The 6,605-nt window shown below is 42.4% G+C and overlaps 1 long non-coding RNA gene across 8 annotated transcripts in view; it reads left to right on the top strand.

Moving 5' to 3' along the window:
- Positions 1–6,605, top strand: part of LOC123771005 (uncharacterized) — a 424,821-nt gene that overhangs the window by 411,998 nt on the left and 6,218 nt on the right. For 6 of the 8 annotated variants that reach the window (XR_011223793.1, XR_011223795.1, XR_011223796.1 and 3 more), the window contains 3 exons: positions 814–1,056; positions 2,596–2,725; positions 3,771–3,884. This is a non-coding gene — a long non-coding RNA (uncharacterized lncRNA). Of the gene's footprint in view, positions 1–813; positions 1,057–1,425; positions 1,520–2,595; positions 2,726–2,924; positions 3,000–3,770; positions 3,885–6,605 lie in introns of all 8 variants that reach the window. The other 2 variants (XR_011223797.1, XR_006774429.2) reach the window with 2 other exon arrangements.

Below are 6,605 nucleotides of genomic sequence, written 5' to 3'. Positions count from 1 at the left end.
ATATAAATAAAAATAAATAATCGCCCACCAAATAGAGGAATCTCAATTCAACTAATCTCCAGTTGGAGAACACTTTTCATGCCAGATTTACTTGCCTGATTCGACGAGCAAGAGTTCGCTGAAACTGGGGATGTGGGGGATTTTATCAATTTGTTAGGACTGAGTTCATAGTGAGGCAACATTATATGAAATAGTTAGACCTTGGAAAAGCCACCGAGCATATTTAAAACCAATTTTTTTTTTCTCCCAAGTTGCAGAGGTTTTGGTTCAGTAAAATTTGGACCTTTTTTTTCCTTTGAAAAATCGATTTTGAGGCGGAGGTATGGTGACTCATTGTGGCTCCAGTCGCATTTTTAATGATTTTCGTAGATGGACGCAACAATAGAAAGGTTAGGGGGCCTTGAGAAAGCCATTCAGCACATTTAAAACCTATTATATTTTTCATTTTGAGATTTCCAGGTTTTCATTCACAAATATGGACCTGTTTTCCTCTGAAAATAAGCTTTTGAGGCCAGAGTGTGGGGAAATATACCAATGTGATTAAATACGTTAGGAGATAGGTTCTCTTTGTAGGTGTCCTTCATATGACTGGTTTAAATTACAATTTTGCCCAAAGAAATCGGCTATAGAGCGTGTGAAATATTAGGGTATGAATGTAAATACCCTATACACAGTAGAGAGTATTACGGTATGAATATACTTTGTTAATGTGGCTTTTTCGGAAAGCCACATTATAAAGTACTTGTGTATTCGGCGCACCAAAATTACGATACTAATTGTGATTTAATCTTGTAATGTGTTGAACTGTTGCAGAAGAGAACGAGGCCGGCCGCCTGTTGTAGCAGTTTGGCCCAGAACTGCACGTTTGGTGGCGGGAAATGAGCCAATCAGAGTCGCCGACCTAGAAACCAAGCGCACGGATCAATTTGGGCAGTCAGTACTCCACTCGGTCCAGTGGCAGAAGCATAAAGTACTAGGATTGTGGTCCATTGATACAAAAGGCCGAAAACGTGCTCCACCCCGGCAAGCAGTGTGTTGGCTCGGCGTTTGAGGGAGGTATGTGGCATTTTTCTACCTTGGTATAGTACAGAAATGTAAAGTGATTTAAGTCCTTATTCAACCCGTCCTCGACTCAAGTCTACTACATCCAGCGGTTGACCCCCATAGACGCATTCATAAATTTTAACATGCTGTTCATTCAAAACAGGAACTTTATCAAATATAAATTATTATAATAGCATATTGTGCATATATAGGCATAGGTTAGGTGTTTAGGTTCTGTTGGCGATTATTTGTATTTGTAGTACGTGGGTGAAGCATTTATAACGTTGTGATTCGAACAAAATTAGTCAGTGAAGCACTTGTTCCAGATATGTTCCAACGAAATCAGTTGAGTCGTGTAAACCGATTTTCTTTCATAAACAGGAGATTTGGTGGGTGCATGGAATCACTTTTGGGTCTTCGTTTGGAAGACGGGCTGCTTTATTGGGACTGACTGGTGACTGCAGTGGATTGACATGTATGTATATTGTACATAAAACTGAAAATATTTATTTACATTTTAGAGAATACAGACGAGGTATTGTCTTCATTTTTACCCCAAGACTTGCAGATCTTGATAGTCGTGGCCCAGCCTGAATGTGTGGGGCACATGACGGAAGGGGCCTGGCTTGGGGAAGGGGGGGGGGTGGAGAACTGTTCCTGACCAGTACATATGACATAAGAGAACTCAGTAGGGTTTCAGCGATATTCCTTCCAGTACCCATGTTGGGGCTGCGCCACAGCAGGGTGGTTATATCCCAAGTCTCCAATCACATTTTTAAAGATTTTCGTAAAAAGAACACAACATTAAGAGTTGAAGCCTTGAGACAGCCACTGAGCACATTTAAAACCAAATTCTATGGTTCCTTTTAATTTTAAGATTGCCGGTTTTCATTCACAAATATGTGCCTCGTGGAGGCATCTCCTATTGCAACGAGCCCTTCATATTGCAGCGAATTTAGATTGGTCCCATATACCAATTTAGATTTTAGATTGGATTGAACCAATTTAGATTGGTCCCATATTGTTCATTTAATTCGGGTTGCACTGTACAAGTCTGTGGACCACTTCAAACAGCCTTTTAGATCAAAGTATAAGACGATCCTCCCTCAGGCTGGTGTTTAAGAGTAGAAAAGATCTGGAAATTTACCTGTAATCGGTTACAAGTACTGTACATAGGTATGAGAGATTTTCCCACATATAACTCCAAACAAACAATGCACACACAGGGCATCAACCAGGTTTAACCCTGTAATTCAAAGTATATTGGAAAAAAAGGCCTTTCATACAAGACCAGAGTGAATTTGAAAGTCAAGGCCTTTAGCCTAGAGCTCACATCCGCAGGTACTGCCTCTGCTAGTTCAGCATCAGACTAGAGCCAGGAATCTGAACCTAGGCTACTCTTAGCATGGTAACAGCCATCCCCAAAGACACTATAGTCACGCTGCACATGTAGTACCCACCAAAGGCAGTGAGTAGTGTGCTGTAGTGATTGATGTACAGTGCAATTAAAATAGGATGTGAGCCACAGTGACTGTTTTCTATCTTTAACAGTGGGGCGACTGATAGATGAAAGGATGAGCGGTCAATGTTGACGAGGAAGGTATGATACGAGCGGACCTGCAGATTAATTCAACAGAGAAGAATTAAATGCCAGTCAAAGCATAGATATCCAATGGACTTGGTAAGTATGGTCCTACTTTTTCATCAGAGGGAGCAAACACATTGGAGAAAGCCAACTGATTGAAGGCAAAGTTCTCAATCGGGGTATTTTCCCTGTAGTATTGATAGTAAGCCTCATTTGTCTAGGAATTGCAAATTTACTTAATGCAATCACTAGTTTCGTTGCACGTGTGTTATTGTTTGAATTTTCCGTTTCTCAGGTTGGCCTTATGTGAGCCAGATTCTGACTCTTGCAGTAGATTATGAATGAGTCTTAAGAGGCCTGGTGCATTGCGGTAAGTTTGTGAATAGATGTGTAACCATTTAAGGTGTGTACTGTTGTTGGTTAAAGTGTTCATTTAGTCGTATTTCAGTTACGTTGATAGAGGAAAGCTTTTCATCTTTTGCTTCTAGTAATGCATATATATTGGAAATAATTTACACATTTAGCACTTTCATACTAAATATTAAATTGCTATGAAGTTTGTTTTCTGCTTAAAATAATAGAATTAAAATTAAATACCCGGCAGTATACCTTGAGGGCTGACGCAATTCTCTGCTGGGTCAGGTCAGCTCCCCGATGTTCTATTATGTCTCGTTATTAAACTAAAAGGAGGAGATAAAATCTAATACTGTATAGATACATAGTTAATAATATTAACTTAATTAGAATTTAGCGACCACTTCTAAATTATTAACCCTCGCACTGACTAAGAGTTCGGAAAGTGGGAGGGGGGAGGGTTTGGATATTTCCATATCCATTATGGATATCAACACGGCCCACGTTGGTGACATAACATTTTGACGTTGTCAAAATCCTTGCATTAGTTGCCTGAAGGTCCAATAGCCTCGTTTGAGGTAACTACACTGTTTGTCTCACATTTAATATCATTAAGGCAATTTCTTGTGTATACAAGGTATTTGGAGTGATCGTGGTCACCTGTAGGACATCACCATAATCAAGTGAAAATAATTACTTCAAATTGAAGTTAAAAAGTGATGAAACACGGATTCTTTAATTACATAAATTGTGAATTTTCCCACTCTAATAATTCGATTATCGGCAGGAAAGGAAGCATCAACATTGGCGGCCTCTTGTCTGACTCGTATATTCCCCATGAAGCTCTCTCATCCATGGACGATGTTAGTTGAAGCTTACTCTGGTCTATGGACTTTCTTAGGTAAGAATTTTGTTTATTGCTAACTCTAATTCTCAGTGCAGTAAATAAAATAAATTCATTAATCTGAAATAAACCTTGAGTAACAGAACTAATGCTTTAAATCAAATAATAAATACGGCACCATCTGAATTCAAATAATTAATAAGTAACACCCCACTGTGGTAACTGTGTAGAGTAACCTTTTTTTGTACAGTCCGCTAGAAATTAAAATTAAATAGTTAAGTTATCCACATCCTAGCATATAGAGCGCCTCATAAAAATGACCAATAGTGGGTCAGGTTACAGTCAGAAGAGTTCCACATTACTTTAATTGATTTTTCTATATAACAGATTTTTACTGGTTATTTTGTAGGAGTTAGGGTAAGAAAACAGGTAGTTTACAAATGGTTCAAAGATGATAAATATATTCATATTTAAATGTTAAGACCAAATTCGTTTTATTTCTTTTATAGTAATTTGCTATTCAAACCTTTATTTTGAATGCATTACTTTTGTATGAATGTCGAATTGGAAAGTTACAAAAAACTAGAATTTATGTTTTTCCAATATAAAGAGCTGTTTTGGGGAGATGTATATAATGTTTTGTACTATTATACCCCCCCTTCCTTTCTGGCTTGTTGTCGCCGTGAGAAGGCTTGGGGGGCGGCTGCCAGAGTGTGATGCTTCAAGAGTCAAGTCCTCTGTCCTTTTGATGCCATATACTTCTGCTGCTGCCTTCACCAATTGTGCCAGTTCACCAATCAATTCACCAATCTTTTCATTTTCCTCCTTCCCCCCCCCAGGGGGAACCAGGCTGTGACTCATACGTCAGGCTGCGAGCAGCCGCGTCTAACAGCCTGGTTGATCAGTCCAGCAACCAGGAGGCCTGGTCGACGACCGGACCGCGGGGACACTAAGCCCCGGAAGCACCTCAAGGTAGCCTCAAGGTAGGTAGCCTCCCTCTCTTTTCCTTTCTAATTGTCATTTCCTGCCGACCTTTTGCCAGTTTTTGATTATTCTACCAGGTTTCTTCTGTTTTGATTCCCGAGTGTTTGGGGAGGCATAATCTCTTGCCCGTAGAACCCAACGTCTCAAGTGAGGGGACCCTTTTGCTGTCAATCCTCATTTCGTTGCTGAACCCGGTTGCTGAACCAGATTGACGGACTGATGGTTCTTAAGGTGGCGTTTGTGGGGCGTATTCTCACGATGCATCCCTAGAGGGCCCCGGCATGATCGGCAACATGTCTCTTGTTGGGTGTCCTACCTCTAATTGTGGCTCTATGGTGGGTACGGGTACACATTCGTGAATGAAAGTATAACCTCTCGTTTTCATTTTGCTGAATAGTGTTCCTCTGACTTCTTAGGCTCGTGGGGTAGACGACCAAGCCTCCGAGTCGGACTGTGTTGGAAGACCGGGCTCTGTAGCCCCCCCCCCCCCCCCTCCCTGCTACATTGGGTTCAGACCTAGCTCCTCCTTTGACCCTCCTGACTACTCTCCTCCTCTCCCCTCCCTCCTCTGTGGTTGGGTCGAGCCATACGCCCCCAACGGTGACAACCTGGCGTGGTTGTCTCTCCTTGTGCCTAGTACACCTTTTTAACGATCCCTTCCCATACTAATAAGTACAAAGCCTTGTTTGGTCCTGCTTCATGGGCTAAATACTTAGAACTCCTCTCTCTGGATTCTACACCTGACGATTTCTCACTCCATAAACACCTTATCGATTCGTTGGATGCCTGTTACTTTTAATTCCACCCGTTTAACTACACATGTCGTCGCTGCTCCTTCACCGGATGCAGCTACCTGCTTAGCCGTATTGTCTTGCATTGGGGAGACCCCTGTTCGGATCTCCAAAAACGCTTGATTAAATGTCATTGTTGGCACTGTTCTCCTCCCGCACCATGTTGCAACTGGTGTTAGGGGCCTAAAGGGCTGCCATGAAGATATTAAACATATCCCCAAAGCCCAAGGCCATCCTGTCCTCCAGGTAGATACGTTCACTCGACCCCCTTGTGGTCGTCGCCGTCAGCCCCTTAGAGTTGTGAAAATCACATTTGATAGTAGGACCCTTCCGCCCTCTATAATTCTTGCTGGTGCCAGATGCTTCGTTCAGGAGTACATTCCCTCTCCTAGATTTTGCAATAAATGCTGGAAGTTTGGGCATGGTGTCCTCAAATGCTCAAGTACTGTGTATCTGTCCCATCTGTGGGGCCGATGATCACTCTAAAAGTCCGAGTTCACTTCTCCCCAGGTTCGCTGTCTCAATTGCAGTGAGGCCCACCCTACCTTCTCTGCTCGTGTATACACTACAAACTTGAGGAAGCCGTCCTCAACTTGAAATACCGGGAGCGTCAGCCTTTTCCTGAAGCAAGATGCCAAGTTCACCATCTCGCCCCTTTTGCTATCATATCCTACGCTCGTGTTGCGTTCTACCTCACCTCATCATTCCCACCATACTCGGTCTCTCAACAGTTTCCAGATCTTAAGACCCGAACACGCCCACCACCACCTCCCCTGTTCCTTTACGTTCTGTCCCGAAGGGACCCCCTCCTGGTTCTCCATCTGAAGTTCCCCCCTTCCTACCCAGTCTCCTGTGTTTTCTTTCCCCAATCCTTCTTCCCATCTTTCCCTGTCTCTTGGCCCTCCACGCCGCCTGTTTGTCCAGGCTGATGTCCATCATCCTAACAGCAATCTTCATGATGTTCACTCCCGTTCATCATCTCTTGTTGAGACAATTGAGTCTG

This window comes from Procambarus clarkii, chromosome 65 (genome assembly GCF_040958095.1).
Source record: "Procambarus clarkii isolate CNS0578487 chromosome 65, FALCON_Pclarkii_2.0, whole genome shotgun sequence".
NCBI classification, from domain to species: domain Eukaryota; kingdom Metazoa; phylum Arthropoda; class Malacostraca; order Decapoda; family Cambaridae; genus Procambarus; species Procambarus clarkii.
Note: the sequence above shows the minus strand (reverse complement) of the source record. Positions and strands in the feature narration are given on the sequence as shown.